This window comes from Mustela erminea, chromosome X, assembly GCF_009829155.1.
Source record: "Mustela erminea isolate mMusErm1 chromosome X, mMusErm1.Pri, whole genome shotgun sequence".
Classification (NCBI taxonomy): Eukaryota; Metazoa; Chordata; class Mammalia; order Carnivora; family Mustelidae; genus Mustela; species Mustela erminea.
The window spans coordinates 104,680,714-104,702,488 of NC_045635.1; the positions used below are offsets into that span (position 1 = coordinate 104,680,714).

Consider the following 21,775-nt stretch of genomic DNA (forward strand, 5'->3'; position numbering starts at 1 on the left):
GAGACTGTCTTTTTTCCACTGTATATTTTTCCCTACTTTGTTGAAGATTACTTGAACATAAGTTGAGGGTCCCTATCTTGGCTCTCTACTCTGTTCCACTTGTCTATGTGTCTGTTTTTGTGCCAGTATCATTCTGTCTTGGTGATCACAGCATTGTAGTAAAGCTTGAAACCAGGCAACATGATGCCCCCAGCTTTGTTTTTCTTTTTCAACATTTCCCTAGCAATCTGGGGACTCTTGTTCCATACAAATTTTAGGATTGTTTGTTCCAGCTCTTTGAAAAATGCTGGTGGAATTTTGATCATGATGGCACTGAAAGTATAGTTGGCTATACTTTCAAGAACATATATATATATATATATATATATATATATATATATATATATATATATATATATATTCTAGAACTTATATATATATATACAAGAACTTGGTTATATCCTATAGGCAGTATAGACATTTTAACATTGTTTATTCTTCTGATCCATGAGCATGGAGTGGTCTTTGATCTTTTTGTGTCTTCTTCAAATTATTTCATGAGTGTTCTGTAGTTCCTTGAGTACAGATCCTTTACCTCTTTGGTTAGGTTTATTCTCAGGTATCTTGTGGTTCTTGGTGCTATAGTAAGTGGAATCGATTCTCTCACTTCCCTTTCTGTATTTTCATTGTTAGTGTATAAGAATGCAACTAATTTCTGTACATTGATTTTGTATCCTGCCTCATTACTGAATTGCTGTATGAGTTCTAGTAGTTTGGGGGTGGAGTCGTTTGGGTTTTCCATATGAAGTATCATGTCATCTGCGCAGAGAGAGAGTTTGACTTTTTCTTTGTCAATTTGAATACCTTTTATTTTGTTGTTGTCTGATTGCTGTTGCTAGGACTTCTAGTACTTTATTGAACAAGAGTGGCAAGAGTGGGCATCCTTGTGCTCCTGATCTTAAAGGGAGAACTGTCAGCTTTTCCCCATTGAGGATGATATTTGCTGTGAGTTTTTCATAAATAGATTTTATGAGGTTGATGAACGTTCCCTCTCTCCCTATACTGTGAAGAGTTTTAATCAGGCATGGATACTGTATCTTGTAAGTGTCTTTTCTGCATCAATTGAGAGAATCATGTCATTCTTCTCTCTTCTCTTATTGATTTGTTCTATCACATTGATTGATTTGTGAATGTTGAGCTACCTTTGCATTCCATGGATAATAAATTCCACCTGGTCATGGTGGATAATCTTTTTAATGTACTGTTGGATCTTATTAGCTAGGGTTTGTGGAGAATTGTGGCATCTTTTTCATCAGGAATGTTGGTCTGAACTTCTTTTTGATGAGGTCTTTGCCTGGTTTGGGGATCAGGGTAATGCTAGCTTCATAAAAAGAGTCTGGAAGTTTTCCTTCTGTTTCCATTTTTTGAAACATCCTCAGGAAAATAGGTATTATTTCTTCTTTGAATGTTTGATGGAATTTTCCAGGGAATCCATCAGGTCCTGGGCTCTTGTTCTTTGGGAAGATTTTTTTTTTTTTATTTCCAGCATAACAGTATTCATTATTTTTGCACCACACCCCGTGCTCCATGCAATCCGTGCCCTCTATAATACCCACCACCTGGTACCCCAACCTCCCAGCCCCCGTCCCTTCAAAACCCTCAGATTGTTTTTCAGAGTCCATAGTCTCTCATGGTTCACCTCCCCTTCCAATTTCCCCCAACTCCCTTCTCCACTCTAAGTCCCCATGTCCTCCATGCTATTTGTTGTGCTCCACAAATAAGTGAAACCATATGATAGTTGACTCTCTCTGCTTGACTTATTTCACTCAACATAATCTCTTCCAGTCCCGTCCATGTTGCTACAAAAGTTGGGTATTCATCCTTTCTGATGGAGGCATAATACTCTACCCCCAGGGGTACAGGTCTGTGAATCACCAGGTTTACACACTTCACAGCACTCACCAAAGCACATACCCTCCCCAATGTCCATAATCCCACCCCCTTCTCCCAAACCCCCTCCCCCCAGCAACCCTCAGTTTGTTTTGTGAGATTAAAAGTCACTTATGGTTTGTCTCCCTCCCAATCCCATCTTGTTTCATTGATTCTTCTCCTACCCACTTAAGCACCCATGTTGCATCACCACTTCCTCATATCAGGGAGATCATATGATAGTTGTCTTTCTCTGCTTGACTTATTTCGCTAAGCATGATACGCTCTAGTTCCATCCATGTTGTCGCAAATGGCAAGATTTCATTTCTTTTGATGGCTGCATAGTATTCCATTGTGTATATATACCACATCTTCTTGATCCATTCATCTGTTGATGGACATCTAGGTTCTTTCCATAGTTTGGCTATTGTGGACATTGCTGCTATAAACATTCGGGTGCATGTGCCCCTTTGGATCACTACGTTTGTATCCTTAGGGTAAATACCCAATAGTGCAATTGCTGGGTCATAGGGCAGTTCTATTTTCAACATTTTGAGGAACCTCCATGCTGTTTTCCAGAGTGGCTGCACCAGCTTGCATTCCCACCAACAGTGTAGGAGGGTTCCCCTTTCTCCGCATCCTCGCCAGCATCTGTCATTTCCTGACTTGTTTATTTTAGCCATTCTGACTGGTGTGAGGTGATATCTCATTGTGGTTTTGATTTGTATTTCCCTGATGCCGATTGATATGGAGCACTTTTTCATGTGTCTGTTGGCCATCTGGATGTCTTCTTTGCAGAAATGTCTGTTCATGTCCTCTGCCCATTTCTTGATTGGATTATTTGTTCTTTGGGTGTTGAGTTTGCTAAGTTCTTTATAGATTCTGGACACTAGTCCTTTATCTGATATGTCGTTGGCAAATATCTTCTCCCATTCTGTCAGTTGTCTTTTGATTTTGTTAACTGTTTCCTTTGCTGTGCAAAAGCTTTTGATCTTGATGAAATCCCAATAGTTCATTTTTGCCCTTGCTTCCCTTGCCTTTTGCGTTGTTCCTAGGAAGATGTTGCTGCGGTTGAGGTCAAAGAGGTTGCTGCCCGTGTTCTCCTCAAGGATTTTGATGGATTCCTTTCGCACATTGAGGTCCTTCATCCATTTTGAGTCTATTTTTGTGTGTGGTGTAAGGAAATGGTCCAATTTCATTTTTCTGCATGTGGCTGTCCAATTTTCCCAGCACCATTTATTGAAGAGGCTGTCTTTTTGCCATTGGACATTCTTTCCTGCTTTGTCGAAGATTAGTTGACCATAGTGTTGAGGGTCTATTTCTGGGCTCTCTATTCTGTTCCATTGATCTATGTGTCTGTTTTTGTGCCAGTACCATGCTGTCTTGATGACGACAGCTTTGTAATAGAGCTTGAAGTCCGGAATTGTGATGCCACCAACGTTGGCTTTCTTTTTCAATATCCCTTTGGCTATTCGAGGTCTTTTCTGGTTCCATATAAATTTTAGCATTATTTGTTCCATTTCTTTGAAAAAGATGGATGGTACTTTGATAGGAATTGCATTAAATGTGTAGATTGCTTTAGGTAGCATAGACATTTTCACAATATTTATTCTTCCAATCCAGGAGCATGGAACATTTTTCCATTTCTTTGTGTCTTCCTCAATTTCTTTCATGAGTACTTTATAGTTTTCTGAGTATAGATTCTGTGTCTCTTTGGTTAGGTTTATTCCTAGGTATCTTATGGTTTTGGGTGCAATTGTAAACGGGATTGACTCCTTAATTTCTCTTTCTTCTGTCTTGCTGTTGGTGTAGAGAAATGCAACTGATTTCTGTGCATTGATTTTATATCCTGACACTTTACTGAATTCCTGTATAAGTTCTAGCAGTTTTGGAGTGGAGTCTTTTGGGTTTTCCACATATAGTATCATATCATCTGCGAAGAGTGATAATTTGACTTCTTCTTTGCCGATTTGGATGCCTTTAATTTCCTTTTGTTGTCTGATTGCTGAGGCTAGGACCTCTAGTACTATGTTGAATAGCAGTGGTGATAATGGACATCCCTGCCGTGTTCCTGACCTTAGCGGAAAAGCTTTCAGGTTTTCTCCATTGAGAATGATATTTGCAGTGGGTTTTTCATAGATGGCTTTGATGATATTGAGGTATGTGCCCTCTATCCCTACACTTTGAAGAGTTTTGATCAGGAAGGGATGCTGTACTTTATCAAATGCTTTTTCAGCATCTATTGAGAGTATCATATGGTTCTTGTTCTTTCTTTTATTGATGTGTTGTATCACATTGACTGATTTGCGGATGTTGAACCAACCTTGCAGCCCTGGAATAAATCCCACTTGGTCGTGGTGAATAATCTTTTTAATGTACTGTTGAATCCTATTGGCTAGTATTTTGTTGAGTATTTTCGCATCTGTGTTCATCAAGGATATCGGTCTATAGCTCTCTTTTTTGGTGGGATCCTTGTCTGGTTTTAGGATAAAGGTGATGCTGGCCTCATAAAATGAGTTTGGAAGTTTTCCTTCCATTTCTATTTTTTGGAACAGTTTCAGGAGAATAGGAATTAGTTCTTCTTTAAATGTTTGGTAGAATTCCCCCGGGAAGCCGTCTGGCCCTGGGCTTTTGTTTGTTTGGAGATTTTTAATGACTGTTTCAATCTCCTTACTGGTTATGGGTCTGTTCAGGCTTTCTATTTCTTCCTGGTTCAGTTGTGGTAGTTTATATGTTTCTAGGAATGCATCCATTTCTTCCAGATTGTCAAATTTATTGGCGTAGAGTTGCTCATAGTATGTTCTTATAATAGTTTGTATTTCTTTGGTGTTAGTTGTGATCTCTCCTCTTTCATTCATGATTTTATTTATTTGGGTCCTTTCTCTTTTCTTTTTGATGAGTCGGGCCAGGGGTTTATCAATTTTATTAATTCTTTCAAAGAACCAGCTCCTAGTTTCGTTGATTTGTTCTATTGTTTTTTTGGTTTCTATTTCATTGATTTCTGCTCTGATCTTTATGATTTCTCTTCTCCTGCTGGGCTTAGGGTTTCTTTCTTGTTCTTTCTCCAGCTCCTTTAGGTGTAGGGTTAGGTTGTGTACCTGAGACCTTTCTTGTTTCTTGAGAAAGGCTTGTACCGCTATATATTTTCCTCTCAGGACTGCCTTTGTTGTGTCCCACAGATTTTGAACCGTTGTATTTTCATTATCATTTGTTTCCATGATTTTTTTCAATTCTTCTTTAATTTCCCGGTTGACCCATTCATTCTTTAGAAGGATGCTGTTTAGTCTCCATGTATTTGGGTTCTTTCCAAACTTCCTTTTGTGGTTGAGTTCTAGCTTTAGAGCATTGTGGTCTGAAAATATGCAGGGAATGATCCCAATCTTTTGATACCGGTTGAGTCCTGATTTAGGACCGAGGATGTGATCTATTCTGGAGAATATTCCATGTGCACTAGAGAAGAATGTGTATTCTGTTGCTTTGGGATGAAATATTCTGAATATATCTGTGATGTCCATCTGGTCCAGTGTGTCGTTTAAGGCCTTTATTTCCTTGCTGATCTTTTGCTTGGATGATCTGTCCATTTCAGTGAGGGGAGTGTTAAAGTCCCCTACTATTATTGTATCATTGTTGATGTGTTTCTTTGATTTTGTTATTAATTGGTTTATATAGTTGGCTGCTCCCACGTTGGGGGCATAGATATTTAAAATTGTTAAATCTTCTTGTTGGACAGACCCTTTGAGTATGATATAGTGTCCTTCCTCATCTCTTATTATAGTCTTTGGCTTAAAATCTAATTGATCTGATATAAGGATTGCCACTCCTGCTTTCTTCTGATGTCCATTAGCATGGTAAATTCTTTTCCACCCCCTCACTTTAAATCTGGAGGTGTCTTCGGGCTTAAAATGAGTTTCTTGGAGGCAACATATAGATGGGTTTTGTTTTTTTATCCATTCTGATACCCTGTGTCTTTTGACAGGGGCATTTAGCCCATTAACATTCAGGGTAACTATTGAGAGATATGAATTTAGTGCCATTGTATTGCCTGTAAGTTGACTGTTACTGTATATGGTCTCTGTTCCTTTCTGATCTACTACTTTTAGGCTCTCTCTTTGCTTAGAGGACCCCTTTCAATATTTCCTGTAGAGCTGGTTTGGTGTTTGCAAATTCTTTCAGTTTTTGTTTGTCCTGGAAGCTTTTAATCTCTCCTTCTATTTTCAATGATAGCCTAGCTGGATATAGTATTCTTGGCTGCATGTTTTTCTCGTTTAGTGCTCTGAAAATATCATGCCAGCTCTTTCTGGCCTGCCAGGTCTTTGTGGATAAGTCAGCTGCCAATCTAATAGTTTTACCATTGTATGTTACAGATTTCTTTTCCCGGGCTGCTTTCAGGATTTTCTCTTTGTCACTGAGACTTGTAAATTTTACTATTAGGTGACGGGGTGTGGGCCTATTCCTATTGATTTTGAGGGGCGTTCTCTGAACCTCCTGAATTTTGATGCTCGTTCCCTTTGCCATATTGGGGAAATTCTCCCCAATAATTCTCTCCAGTATACCTTCTGCTCCCCTCTCTCTTTCTTCTTCTTCTGGAATCCCAATTATTCTAATATTGTTTCGTCTTATGGTGTCACTTATCTCTCGCATTCTCCCCTCGTGGTCCAGTAGCTGTTTGTCCCTCTTTTGCTCGGCTTCTTTATTCTCTGTCATTTGGTCTTCTATATCACTAATTCTTTCTTCTGCCTCATTTATCCTAGCAGTGAGAGCCTCCATTTTTGATTGCACTTCATTAATAGCTTTTTTGATTTCAACTTGGTTAGATTTTAGTTCTTTTATTTCTCCAGAAAGGGCTTTTATATCTCTCGAGAGGGTTTCTCTAATATCTTCCATGCCTTTTTCGAGCCCGGCTAGAACCTTGAGAATTGTCATTCTGAACTCTAGATCTGACATATTACCAATGTCTGTATTGATTAGGTCCCTAGCCTTCGGTACTGCCTCTTGTTCTTTTTTTTTGTGTTGAATTTTTCCGTCTTGTCATTTTGTCCAGATAAGAGTATATGAAGGGGCAAGTAAAATACTAAAAGGGTGGCAACAACCCCAGGAAAAAATGCTTTAACCAAATTAGAAGAGATCCAAAATCGTGAGGGGGGAGAAAGGGGATAAAAAGAGGTTCAAAAAGGAAGAAAGAAAAAAAAAAGAAAAAAGAAAGAAAAAAAAAAAAGAAAAAAGAAAAGAAAAGAATTTAAAAAAAAAAAAAAGGAAAACACCTTTCAGAAAGTGGTTGTTTTTCTGTTTCCAGAATTGCTGTTCTTCTTCTCTTCGATCTGCCGATGGATTTTCAGGTGTTTGCAATCTTTAGATAAGCTATCTAGCTGATCTCCGGCTAGCTGAAGCAGTCTCAGCCTGCTACTTCTCCGCCATCTTGACTCCTCCCTCTCTTTGGGAAGATTTTGATCACTGCTTCAATCTCCTTAGTAGTTATTGGTTTATTCAGGTTGTCAATTTCTTCCTGGTTCAGTTTTTGAATTTTATAGGTTTCCAGGAATGCATCCATTTCATCTGGGCTGCTTAACTTATTGGCATATAACTGTTGATAATAATTTCTGATGATTGTTTCTATTTCCTTGGTGTTAGTCATAATATCTCCCTTTCCATTCATAATTTTATGAATTTGGGTCCTCTCTTTATTCTTTTGGATTAGTTTGGCCAATGGTTTGTCAATTTTACTGATTCTTTCAAAAAAGGAGACTCTAGTTTCATTGATGTGTTATACTGAATCATTGATTCCTGCTCTAATCTTGATTATTTCCCTTCTTGCGTATGAGATTGGCTTAATTTGTTGTGGATTCTCCAGTTCTTTAAGGTGTAAAGAGAGCTGGTGTATTCTGGATTTTTCAGTTTTTTTGAGGGAGGCTCTGATGGCTATGTATTTCCCCCTTAGGCCTGACTTTACTGTATCCCATAGGTTTTGGACTGAAGTATCTTCATTCTCATTCGTTTCCTTGAATTGTTTAAGTTCTTTTTTGATTTCCTGGTTGATCCAAACATTCTTAAGCTGGGTGGTCTTTAGCTTCCAAGTGTTTGAATTCCTTCCAAACTTTTTCTTGTGGTTGAGTTCCAGTTTCAAAGTATTATGGTCTGAGAATATGCAGGGGATAATCTCAGTCTTTTGGTATCAGTTGAGCTCTGATTTGTGACCCAGTGTGTGGTCTATTCTGGAGAAAGTTCCCTGTGCACTCGAGAAGAATGAGTATTCTGTTTTTTTTAGGGTGGAATGTTCTGTATATATCTATGAGGTCCTCCTAGTCCAATGTGTCATTCAATGTTCTGTTTCTTTATTGATTTTCTGCTTGATGTGTCTACTACTGAGAGTGGTGTGTTAAGATCCCCTGCTATTAATGTATTCACATCAATATGACTCTTTATCTTGATTAACAGTTCTCTTATGTAGTTGGTTGCTCCTGTATTGGGGCATAAATATTTACAATTGTTAGATCTTCTTGGTGGATAGACCCTTTAAGAAGGATGTCATGTCCTTCTTTGTCTCTGACTACAGTCTTTATTTTTTTATTTATTTTTTAAATTTATTTTTTATTTTCAGCATAACAGTATTCACTATTTTTGCACCACACCCAGTGCTCCATGCAATCCGTGCCCTTTATAATACCCACCACCCGGTACCCTGACCTCCCACCCCCCGCCCCTTCAAAACCCTTAGATTGTTTTTCATAGTCCATAGTGTCTCATGGTTCACCTCTCCTTCCAATTTCCCCCAACTCCCTTCTCCTTCTAACTCCCCGTGTCCTCCATGCTATTTGTTATGATCCACAAATAAGTGAAACCATATGATAATTGACTCTCTCTGCTTGACTACAGTCTTTAGTTTAGAATTTAATTTGTCTGGTATGAGAATTGCTACCCAGCTCTCTTTTGTGGCCCATTGGCATGAAAGATACTTTTCCGTCCCTTCACTTTCAGTCTGGATGTATCTTTAGGTTCCAAATGGGACTCTTCTAGATAGCATATGGATGGGTGCTGTTGTTTTATCCAGTCTGCAACCCTGTGCCATTTTATGGGAGTATTTAGGCTGTTCACGTTGAGAGTGATTATTGAAAAATATGTTTTTACTGATATAAGGTTGCCTGTGGAGTCCTTGTTTCTATTGATTGTCTCTGTAAATTTCTGTTCTATGAAACTTTTGGGTTCTTTCTTCTTTTATGGAACCCCCTTAATATTTCTTGTAGTGCCTGCTTGGTGGTCACATACTCTTAAACCTTGCCAGTCTTGGAAAGCACTTTATCTCTCCATCCATTTTGAATGTCAGCCTTGCTAGATAAAGTATTCTTGGCTGCATATTATATTCATTTAGTGCCCTGAATATGTCTTGCCAGCCCTTTCTGGTTTGCCAGGATTCTGTGGACAGCTCTGAGCTTTCTCAAATGGACCTTCCTATGTATGTAAGGAATCTCTTCCCCCTAGCTGCTCTCAAGACCTCTTTTCTAAAATTATGATTCATCAGTTTAACAATCAAGTGTTTCAAGGTCTTTCCAGATTCTATGATCTTGGTGGGATATCTTTCTGCCTCTAGAACAGGAATGCTTGTTCTATTCCCCAGATTGGGAAAATTTTCATGGAGAATTTGCTCAACTATATCTTCTTGTCTTCTTTCTTTCTCCTCCCCTTCAGGGATCCCAATGATTCTGATTTTGGAACGTTTCATGGTATCATTTATTTCCCTAACTCTGTTTTCATGTCTTCTAAGCTGTTTGTTCAGGCCTCCTCTTGATCCTTCTTCTCTCTCATTTTGTCCTCTAGATCACTAACTATCTTCTGCCTCAGTTATCCTAGCTGTTAGAGAATTTAGATTAAAATGGATTTCATTGATAGCATTTTTAGATTCTTCCCAGGCAGCTGTCACTTCTGTCCTAATATATTCCACGTTGTCATTAATGGTTTTCTCCAACCTAGCCATTGCCTGGATAACTGTTACACTGAATTCCCTTTTTGACATACCGTTTATGTCCATATATAATAGCTCTGATAGGGCACAGTCTCTGAATTTTTCCTTTTTTGGGCTCTTCTCCTCCTAGACATTTTGGTGAGAGGTGGTTGAATGGATGTATAGCTAAATATATCAACTGTGATCCTAGCAAGGTGCACCCTGGAACTATTCTGAGTAATCAGAAGTTACCACCAAAAAGAAAGAAAAAAGAAAAAAAAGATAGGGACTGAAAAGAAAAGAGAGAATATCCAGCGAAAATGGGCCCCAAAGTTAGGATTTATAAGGTTTACAAACGTAAATGGACAAACAAAAAGACCAAAAAAAAAAAAATGACAAGAAAAAAAAAAAAAAAAGAACCTAGCCAAAATGAACCTCAAGTATAAGATTTACATACTACCAGAAGTAAAACAAATACACAGAAACACTGACAGAAGAAAAGATGGGAGGGTGGTTATAAATCCTCGATGTGGGCAAGGTAGGTTATTTTTATTCTTTCTGGGTGTATCTTGAAATCTTTGTTAAAGGACTCAACTTTCCAGAGATAAAGGGAGATTAAGACTGGTTCATATATAGGGGTAGTATTGATTGAGGAAAGAGGATTACCTTGAAGCTTATATCTGTATGTATATTAAAAAAAATAAAAGCAAAAGAAGAACACAGTTATATGTATGAAAAAAGTTTAAGTTAAAAGGTTATTATGGAATATGTTGTATTAAACCTCTTGTAATGGTAAATAGGTTAAACAATTAAAAAGAACAAGAATAGTGAGAACAAATTAAAAATAAAAGTTCTATCTATGAAATATACAGGTTTTAGGGTAATATGGGGGCTTAATATCATGTTTTCCTCTGATGTTGGGGTTTTACAGTTTTACAGGGACCCTGTAGTGATTGTCCTCTCATTTTTTTGGCTGGGTTTCTTGGGGGAGGGGCCTGCCACATTGTTTTTCAGTTAGTCTTGCTTGGGTTAAGTCCTCCTGTTTCTTTTTTCTTTTCTTTTCTTTTCTTCTCTTTTCTTTTCTTTTTTTTTTTTTAAGATTTTTATTTATTTATTTGATAGACAGAGAGAGATCACAAGTAGGCAGAGAGGCAGGCAGATAGAGGGGGGGAAGCAGCCACCCCGCTGAGCAGAGAGCCTGATGTGGGGCTCAATCCCAGGACCCTGAGATCATGACCTGAGCTGAAGGCAGAGGCTTAAACCACTGAACCACCCAGGCGCCCCCCTCCTGTTTCTTTTCAAGGGGCTGGGCTCTTTGGAAATTGGTTTTTCAGGCTTTTGTTCTCGGGAGGCTTTTGTGGCTTTTGGTAGGTTTAGTGGAAGCAAACTGCACCCACACCTCTATCTCAGAGAGAAGCTTTAGTCTTCTTCCCTCTGGGTGGTCTAGAACACACAGACTTCCCCTCTGCAAACCCCACTGAGCTATGCAACCTCCCACAAGCAGTGCACATCCCCAGCCACCAACTCAGGGGTCACCCAAAATGTCCTCTTATCTCTACACCCCTGATTCACTAAAATCATGAGTGATATTGGTCCAGGGAACCCACTTACAGTGGCTGCTTTTGCTGGGACTGCAGTCGGGTTCAGACCTCAGGGTTTTGCAGCTATCTGCCTGCCCAAGAGATCCCAACCAGAGTTTCTCGAGCCTGGGCTGGGAGTATTCAGACTCTCCTAGAGACCACCTGTTAGTACCTGCATGGAGGTCTCTCAGACCCTGGTGGGGAGAGAATTTCAGACCCCAGTCAATGCAGTGCATACAGAGAGCTAAAGGCTGTGGTTCTAGTGAGCACTGGCTGGCACACACATCTGATTCCCTCTTGCGTGCTGGTGGGTGTGCGCCTAGCCCAGCGGTGGTGCAAGCAGTGGAATGCCTGTGACTCAAGGACCAGGGCCTGAAGGCTTTGCTGCTCTCTCTCTGGCAGGGGTGGTCACCAGTGGTGGCTTTCCTGTTTCTGTGGGCTTAGGCCTGTGCCCATGACCGCCCAATTCCACCAGTTGCCACTTAAGATCTTTTCCGCTTTTTGAGTGCTTTTAACCACACTCCAAGTTAACGCTGGTCCCTAGTCACAGGGCACTTTCATATTGGGGTATTACTTTCCAGTGGGTCAGTTCTGGTGGCTCTATCCCCTTCTGTTATCCCTCTTTCTTCTGTCATAATAGTCCGATCATTCTCACTCTGCTTTACCTGTCCACTGACGTCTTCTGCCCCTGTAGAGATCCAGAAGTGTATAATCCTACATCTCAGGCTGATTTCATGGGTGTTCATAGTGTTCTGGTAGATAATTAGCTCACTATAGGGGACCAGCTGCAATCTTCTCCACCTTCTTGCCCCTTCTCCCCATCATCCCCCTCTTAACCCCCAAACACTGAAGTCCAGAGAATAGAACTCACTCCTAACAAAGTAACTGTTTAGACTATTTCTTTGAGGAATCTAACTATCCCTCAAAAAGCTTTCAAATACTAGCACTTTAGAGTAACCATATGACATTATTGGGTTCACAATCACTCATTGAGAGATCCACCAGTCACAAAGCCCACTCTCACATAATGAATTTTTAATCAGCTTTTTATGCCTGTTTTTTTTCTTAAATATTACTGAACAAACACTAGATTTATGAAGAAATCTTCCATCTTTAAAGTTCATAGAACAAAATAAATAGCAATAGAAGAAAAGGAAGTTAAGGAGGAGGATAGAGATAATTTCAGGGAAGAGTAAATCAACAAAAAGGAAATTTTTATGTCTTGGGAATGAGTTATTTAAGAGAAGAAAAAGTAGTGGGATTTCTTAGGATGATGGTGAGTAGAACTCTCAAGATCATAGTTATGCAGTAGCAGTAAAGTGCATCAACTGTGATTGGAATAAGAGAACGGAGGTATTCAAGAGTAATGCCTCCAAGGAAAAAAAAATGTAACCTACAAATTATCTCTGGTGTGTGACCACATTGAGTGGAGCTATAAAGTTTTGTCAGATACTTTGTTTTTTTTGTTTTGTTTTTTAGATTTTATTTATTTATTTTTTTGAGAGAGAGATGGAGAAAAAGACGGTTAGGGGGAGGAGCAAAGGGAGAGGGACAAGCAGACTCCATGCTGAGCATGGAGCCTGATGCAGGGCTGGAACTCAGGACCAGGAGATCATGACCTGAGCTGAAATCAACAGTCTGATGCTGAACCAACTGAGCTACCCAGGTGCCCCTATCAGATACTTTGGAGAGAAATTAGTGATAGCTACAGAGAAAACTAAACAAATAAAATTGAAACACTCATTAATTCTAGAAAAAATACATAGTTGTATAAGAAAGAAAGCGATATTATGCCACACCAATTGATTCAACTTAAAAAAATGTACATAGTCCTATTAACTTAAGGATTGGATACTGATTTAACAAATAAATAATGATATATCCATACTAGAGAGATGAAATATTAAGAGTGTGTGTGTTACTGAAAACTGTAAAGTAAGAAGTGAGTAAGTCAGAGTTGAGTGTAGTTGCTTCTGGTGTGTAGGAAGTGCTATGGGCTTCCATTTTTCATTATGAGACTTGTAGTACTTTGGCTTTTAAAACTATGTATGTACATTTCTTAAATAAAAAGTTAATAAAAGAACTAGTAATCAGAAAAAAAACCATTTTCATGGGTATATACTGAGAACAAATATCACTGTACCCTACAGCATGCATGCAGCATAAAGGTGGGGATTCTAGAAAGTTCAATTTTTTCAAATGTACTTCATTAATTAATACCCTGATGACAGCTCCAAATTTTTTACTGATCTTTGTATTCATTGACTCAGAGCTTTGAGTATAACTGAGGCTTTCTTGGAAAGAACTGTTCCCAATTCTGCAATAGGTCGTACTTATTTTAGGTCACAGCTTTACTGCCTTAGAGTTTTCACCATTAGAATGTGGAGGAAAGAAAGAAGAGGAAAAATAACAAATAGGAAATTGAGATAATCAGAAATAAAGTGAAATTATCTATTAATCATGTATATAGCACAGTGCCAGGAAATGAAATTGAAAAGGTAGATGAGACATATTCTATATCTTCAATGAGCATTCATTTTGAGAGATTTATAAACAATTTAAAGCTATGTGTGTATGTTTCTCCATTAATCAGATTCCAGAAATTCCTCAGAATTTCTAGTTGCTGATTGCATTTGTATTTTCTTTTCTTTCATGTTGTTATGGATAATTCTTGTATTTTTCAGTAATTTTAGTTAGATATTTAGGGAGAACAAGCAGTAGACATTTGCTTAAGACTCTATATTGATCAAATTATCTTTATATTCTCTCTGATCTTTGAAAACTTCATTTATTTCTATGTATTAAATTTAAGATTAAACATACATTGCAATATTTATCAAATAAATATTGATAATTAGTTGTTTTCAATTTTGAGAGTTTTTAAAACATACAATATGAAAAATACGTGAAGGGGATTAAGAGTATACTTGATAAGAACTGAGCAATATATGGAAATGTTGAGTCACTATAATATACACCTGAAACTAATACTGTATACTAACTGCACTGGAATTAAAATCATAAAAAATGATACAGTAATTTCTCTGTAAGTCACTTTATTTATTACTTTTTCTTCCTTTATTTCCCTGTTCCTTTTCTTCTTAAATCTTAAGCCTTCTGTGATGACTCTAAGTAAAAGTCACCTGAATAAGTTTTCATTGTTTTTCTTTTTTTCTGCAATTTTACTATAAAACTCACTTTATTGCAGACTGCTTTTCAAGTATGATTACATTTGGGGAACTCATTTTGCCATCTTACTAAATTATATTGACCCAGTTTCACTGTTCATATTCAAATTTCACAGTAGGCTTTTCTTCAAATTTCTTGTTAAGCTTTTCTTTTATTTTCACAAAACAGAATTTTTAAGGCCTGAGTTTAGAAATTTAAACAGTATGTTTTCTTAAGATGTGAATTCTGAGGAGACCTCCTGTGACACATTTCTTAGAGTTTTTACTAATGGAAGTGAAGGAAAGAGAGGAGGAGAAATAAGAAAGAGGAAACTGAGGCAATGAGAGATCAAATGAAGTTATTTATTCATCATGCATTTAGTACAGTGCTAGGTAATGAGATTGAAAATCTAAACAAGATATATTCTTCACCCTCAATGAACCCTCATTTTGAAAGGAGGATAGATTTATAGATAATTTAAAAGATTTTGGAAATGTGCAAGAAGGAGAACAATAATAATAGCAAGATTTTAATGATGCCCTCAAAAAGCTGTGTGAAGGGGCAGTTGGAGCAGGGGTTTGGATCCTGCCTACTAGATGAGGAACTTGGAACCTTGAGAGGTGAAGTGAGTTATCCAAGGCATAGATCTAAATTAAGTAGCAGAGCTGGCATTAGAACTCAGATTTCCTATCTCTCAAATTTTTGATCAGGATTGTTAAAATGAGTCTTTCAAAGCAACCCCCTAGTGACTTCTTAAAGGAAATCATTAGACAATCAGTTGTGGCAAAATTTGAATTCTAGAGTGGATTATTGAGGGGTTCTGGCTTGCCTGAATGACTGCATGAATATAGCCTTGGAGCAGACAGAAGAATATGTAAATGGACAACTGAAGAGTAAGTATGAGGTTGCATCTATCCCTGGAAACAATGTATTTGTAGATAAGTACACAGAAGAGAAGGATGTGGAGACTCCAAGAAGACAACACTTTTCATACTTAGATTTATATTTTATGAATTTTTTTTGGTTCTTTTTTTGACTTAAATTGTCCTATTTCATAATGGTTGGTAATTTTTCACTGACAGAGTGAGAGAAGTGTACAAAACTGAATGTAATTGTGAACAGTTCCTCCATATTTAAGTTTCAGGTGCTTTCTTTTCCTTGTGTGTTGTGTGCAGAATGCAAAGGAATTAAAAAAAAAAAAGAAAATTAAAAGAAAATTTGCATGGAGTATGTTAGAGTTAAAAGCAGAAGAAAAACCTAAGCTTAACCAGTAAAAGGATTTCCAGAATAAAAAAATTACTTAGATGGCAGGGATTTCTTAACTAGGTAAGATTTGAAAGCCAGCTTAGGTCTTACCACTATGCAATTGTATGGTGGCAGCCTCTTGATAGTAGTAGAATATATAATTTATTTCAAAGCAAGTTATGTATTTGCGAAGTTGAATAACACCTTGGGTGCCCCATTATGATGTTAACTTAAGCCCAGGGTAATAAAATATGATATGGTATTGTAAACATGCCACTTTATAAAAAAAATTACTGGATCATCTAAATGGTTCATTGCATGTTCTAGTCTTGGATGTGTATACATCATTTGAATTAAAATTTAACCTCCTAGACTCATTAGAAAGTCTATTGTTATTTTGCTTTTTTTTAAATGAGCCATTTAAACTATATAAACTATCAAACTCTGGATGACATGCTAGGTAAAAGTTGAGTTATAGTCTTAACTATAACTATAGGTTATAGCCAAGGAATTTTTGTTGCCATCTTCCTCCACTCCATCGCTTATTCCATTTACAGTGGAAAAGATTTGAAGTAAAATCATAATTTAAATTAAGTTTGAAGTCTTTTTCTCTTCTCATCCTTGATTCCCCCAACCTCTTTTCACACCATTCCATTAAGATGTCATCTCATCTGCTTTAGTTCAGTCCAGAAGGACATCTACATCTCATCTATATCTGAGCAAAACTCAACATAGCTTCTACCTAAAAGTTTATATTATATAGATCTACTCTTACTTTAACAGTAGATTTTAAAGCAGGATATAAGTTGAAGTCAACAGTGAAGGTAAATATTCCAGGGAGCTTTATATTATAAAAAAAAATAAAGCTTTTTTTTAATAAAATAAAGCTTTTTTTTATAAAAAAAAGCTTTATATTATAGACTAAAAATAAACATGTATTATTGTACAAGTCATATTTGGGGTAGGGTGTTGGCAGAGGGAACATCTTTTAGATAATCTGCAAACTTTCGAAAAAGTAAGCAATTTCAATGGGTTCATAGTTTTCAATTTTATTGAAAATAATATATAAAATATAATTCTTCAAATTATTCTATACCATGACTCCTCTATCACAAAAAGATGCATCTTTAAAAATATGCTTGGAATTTGAAATTTGAGATGTTATCTTTATGCTTTTAATGAATAGCATGGTAAATTTCCAAATTTAATACAAGTCTAATAAAATATATTGCTCTGCAACAAACTGAGAGTTCAAAAGTTTGCTTATATTGAAAACATCAATTTCAGGATGTTATTAATGAATTGACACTATTTTGGAAACAGAGGGACGTTCAAATAATTCAGGTAAGGACATGTCCAATCTCAGCAACCACAATGATTTCCTTTACACTGGATAGGCAGTTTGTAATCTGATACTACACTGGTTTTTGCAGTCAATTTAAAATGCATGGATATCTAAAATTTAGAAAAATTCAGGAAGCATCGACATTAAAGATTGGATAAACTGAGTGTGTATCTTTACTTTTCACTTTATACAACCCAAAAGTATTGGGGAATGACTCAGTTACAGCCTCTCTCAACTGCAGTCTGAGACCAATCCTGCCTACCCTAGGATCCACTCAGTGACGTATTGAAAGCTATCCCAGGGATTAAGAGGAAACCACACCCACACATGCACTTGGCAAAAGGCCCATCATCTGCAGACCCTCGTCCCAATGCCAGCCCTATGGAACCATGTCCTAAAGTGAGTTTCATCCACCCAGGAACTGAACAGAATCCACACCTGACAACCTCTAGAAACAGGCCTGCCAACCACAGACCCCACTGCAGACCCAGCAGCAGCCATTTGACCTAGCTCCAACCCCACTAGATTGTGATTCCAAAGATAATACCATCAGCCTGGGGGCCTGACAAGAGAAGGTCTTTACTTGCCAAAACAGTCTATAAAGCCTGGAAGAAGTGTTTGCATCCTAATATGCACAGACACCAATGCAAGGTAACACCGAGCACAAAGAAACAGATAAACATGATACCACCAAAGGAAATTAATACAACTGCAATAACCAACCCCAAAGAAACAGGTATCTATGAATAATCTAACAAATAATTCAAAATAATTTTCTTAAATAAGCTCAATGAAATGAGAGAAAACACAGGTAGACAATGAAACAGAATCGGGAAAATAATGCAAGAACATTGGGGCGCCTGGGTGGCTCAGTGGTTTGGGCTGCTGCCTTCCGCTCGGGTCATGATCTCAGGGTCCTGGGATCGAGCCCCGCATCGGGCTCCCTGCTCCGCAGGAAGCCTGCTTCCCTCTCTCTCTCTCTCTCTCTCTCTCTCTCTCTCTGCCTGCCTCTCTGCCTATTTGTGATCTCTGTCTGTCAAATAAATAAATAAAATATTTTTTAAAAAATGCAAGAACAATATGAGAAGTTTAATAAAGAAATAGAAGCCATATAAAACCAAAACGGAAATCCTGAAGCTGAAGAATATAATGAAAGAACTGAAAAAATCTAACAGAGAGCTTCAAAAGCATACTCAATCATGCAGAGGAAAAAAATCAGAAAACTTGAGGAGAGGTCATCCCCTATAAGGCTATAAGCAGTTTTCTTAGCAGGAACTTTGCAGGCCAGGAGAGAGTGGGATGATATATTCAAAATGCTCAAAGAAAAAAATTCTGCCAATCAATAATATTCTATTTGGAAAAGCTGTCCTTCAGAAATGGAGAGGTAAAGACATTCCCAAACAAAAGCTAAGTTTTTTTTGTTTTGTTTTTTTTTACCACTAGAGCTGGTTTACAAATATGCTAAAAGAAATTCTTTAAATTGAAATGAAAGGTCACTAAATAACAACATGAAAGCACATGAAATTATAAAACTCACTGGTAAAGATAAATATATGGTTGGGGTGCCTGGGTGGCTCAGTTGGCTAAGCATCTGCCTTTGGTTCAGGTCAGGTTCCCAAGGTCCTGGGATTGAGCCCTACACTGAGCTCCCCACTCAGCAAGGAATCTGCTTCTCCCTCTGCCCCTCCCTCTGTTCATGCTTTCATTCTCTCAAATAAACAAATAATTCTTTTAAAAAAAAGTCAATATACAGTCAGATTCAGGGTACTCTAGTACTGTAGTGATGGTACATTAGTCACTTTTATCTATAATAAATCACCATGTTGTACAACCTTAAGAAATCACACTGAAGTCTTCCTTTCACAAACCAGAAAAAAAAAGAAAGAAAGAAAGAAAAGAAAAAAATACTGGAGATATTATGTGTGTCTTTTACATACATCCTAAATCTTTAATATATATCATAACTCATAGTTACTCCAGATTTCATTTTTCTTATATGCCTTATGGCAGCAGAGTTGTGTTATTTTGTATAAAGTAAGATTTCATAATGGGAAAAGTCTGAGATATAAAACACTAGGCCATTATATGCATATATTGTTTTCTGGAGACATAAAAGTATGTGTGTGCATGTAAGAGAGAGAGAGAGAAAAAGAGAAAGAGAGAGATAGAGAGATGGGTTATATTTTAGTATTTTCATAATATCTTATAGTAAGATTATCTTGGTAATATATGAAAAGCTTTTAAAATTGCTCTCAGAAACTAATGATGTACTATATGTTGGCTAATTTAACATAATAAAAACATAAAAAATAAAATTGTTCTCTGATCCTTTTTATTTTAATTTCACATGACCCATTTTTTTAAATTTAAAAATGTGTGGCTTTTATTAGTTTCTTTTTTTGTTCAAATTAATGTTCAGATTTTCCCTTATTTTTTTAAATTTTTAAAATTTATTTTCAGTATAACAGTATTCATTGTTTTTGTACCACACCCAGGTGGTGGGTATTATAGAGGGCATGGATTGCATGGAGCACTGGGTGTGGTACAAAAACATGACCCATTTTTAGTCAAGTGTGGGTTGATGTCAGAGTAAGTACCTTAAGGTAAAATATTTATTGATATCAAAACATGTTGGCATGAAAACAGAATCATCTATTTTATATATTTTTATTCATATATATGAGAGAACAGGTACTATATGTACACATTCATACATCTATAGGTTACCATGTGAATGTTTTGTCCCTCCAAAGGGATGAGTTGAGAGGAAAGTATTCTACTTGAGTAGGCATTTGCCTCATTGCTCTAAGAAAAAGTGCCTGTGCACTTTACTGGCACATACTGCCCCCCCCAACCAAAAGAAAACACTGAAAAGGGGAAGAAAGTCAAAGGAAATAAGTTTTGGATATTTAAAGTTCTTCTTGATTTGAAAAATGGTATTTTCACAAGCCAGATGTAAAAACAGAGACTTTAAGACAGAAAATTATTCAAGAAAAATTGATTTAAAAAAAAAAACATTTTGAGGGGCACCTGGGTGGCTCAGTGGGTTAAAGCCTCTTCCTCTGGCTCAGGTCATGATTCCAGGGTCCTGGGATCCAGCCCTGCATCTGGCTCTCTGCTCTGCAAGGAGCCTGCTTCCCCTCCTTCTCTCTCTGCCTGCCTCTCGGCCTACTTGTGATCTCTGTCTACCAAATAAATAAATAATCTTTAAAAAAAAACACATTTTGAACAGCAGAGACATCTAAAGAATACTGTGGTTGCACTGATAAATCTCTTATGAGTTCATATTTTTCTTCAGACATGTGGAAATATAGAAGAAAATACAATCAAGGACAAATTCAAAATATTTTGTAGGAATATGGTTAGAAAGGTTAAGTACAAAATATGCTGAGACCCTCAAAAAGTGCTGAGGACGGACAAAGGGCTTTGATAATTCTATTAAATGTTAGAATAAAAACCAGGGCAAGAGAAGCCCTTTGCTAGAGATATGATATTAACAGATGACTGAAAGTAATAAAATAATTCAACTCTATTTTGTACCTAAACTTTATTAGAAAAATAAATACCTTCCTATTGGAACCCATTGCACCAAATGTGGTTGGGGTGACCTGAGAACCAATAAATGGGAAAAAATAGTGGGAAAGTATTAATTTTCTTTCAATGTTTTAAACTTGCAGGCCAGATGTGTTATATATAAGAGGAATGGAACATATTCCAGATGTAGTGATGGAACCTCTGTTGCTAATCTTTGAGAAATCAGAATAATAGGGGAATTATCAGAAGAATGAAAATATACAAAATGTTTCTCTGATCAAAAAATGCTGTTCTGATTTACTTATTTCCAGAGAGTTGAGAAATATAAATTCTCTCAATTACAGACCAAAGCCATGTTGGTATTGATCACCTTCCAATAGTTATATTAATAAACAGGTAAGTTTGTGAGCATTTAGCAAAAAATTAGTAAAAACAAAGGGTACCCTTGATTCAATAGAAATAAATATTGTTCAGCTAATTTAATTACTTTTATTAAAAAGGTTACCAGACTGGTAAGAGTTATGGTTAAGGGAAAATTAAAGGGATGACATATCTAGATTTCAGCAAGACATTAACAGAATTTCTTATTTTATCTTTCATATGTCTTTTCTTTGCAAGGACATTGCACATTTGAAATTATATTTTAATCAAATGCTCCCTTATCTCCACCTCACTGGATTTTGAACTCAAACATGGGGCCTATTTATTAGTTCATTTAATAGAAAATTTTAAAAAAATGGAAATTTCATAAATGAAAAAAACTAAAATAAAAACTGAATTAATAGGCTCAGCAGCAGAATGGGGGAGGCAGAGAAAAGAATCTTGCTCACACATTTGCGTACAAGTTTTTATTTTCATATCTGTTTTCAAATGATAGAACTGTTGTCAGTCGAAGAATGGACCTTCTGAATCATATGGTAGTTCTATATTTAATTTGCTGAGGAACTTCCAAACTGTTTTCCAAAGTGTCTGGTCCATTTTAAATTCCCATTAGCAATATTTGAGGGTTCCCATTTATTCTGCATTCTTGCTAATACCTGTTATTTTCTTTAAAAAATATAT

General features: G+C 36.9%; 1 pseudogene; it reads left to right on the plus strand.

Annotated features, from left to right (window-relative positions):
• The first annotated feature begins 15,266 nt into the window (after positions 1–15,266).
• LOC116582347 lies at positions 15,267–15,587 on the plus strand (annotated as a pseudogene).
• Positions 15,588–21,775: the final 6,188 nt, after the last annotated feature.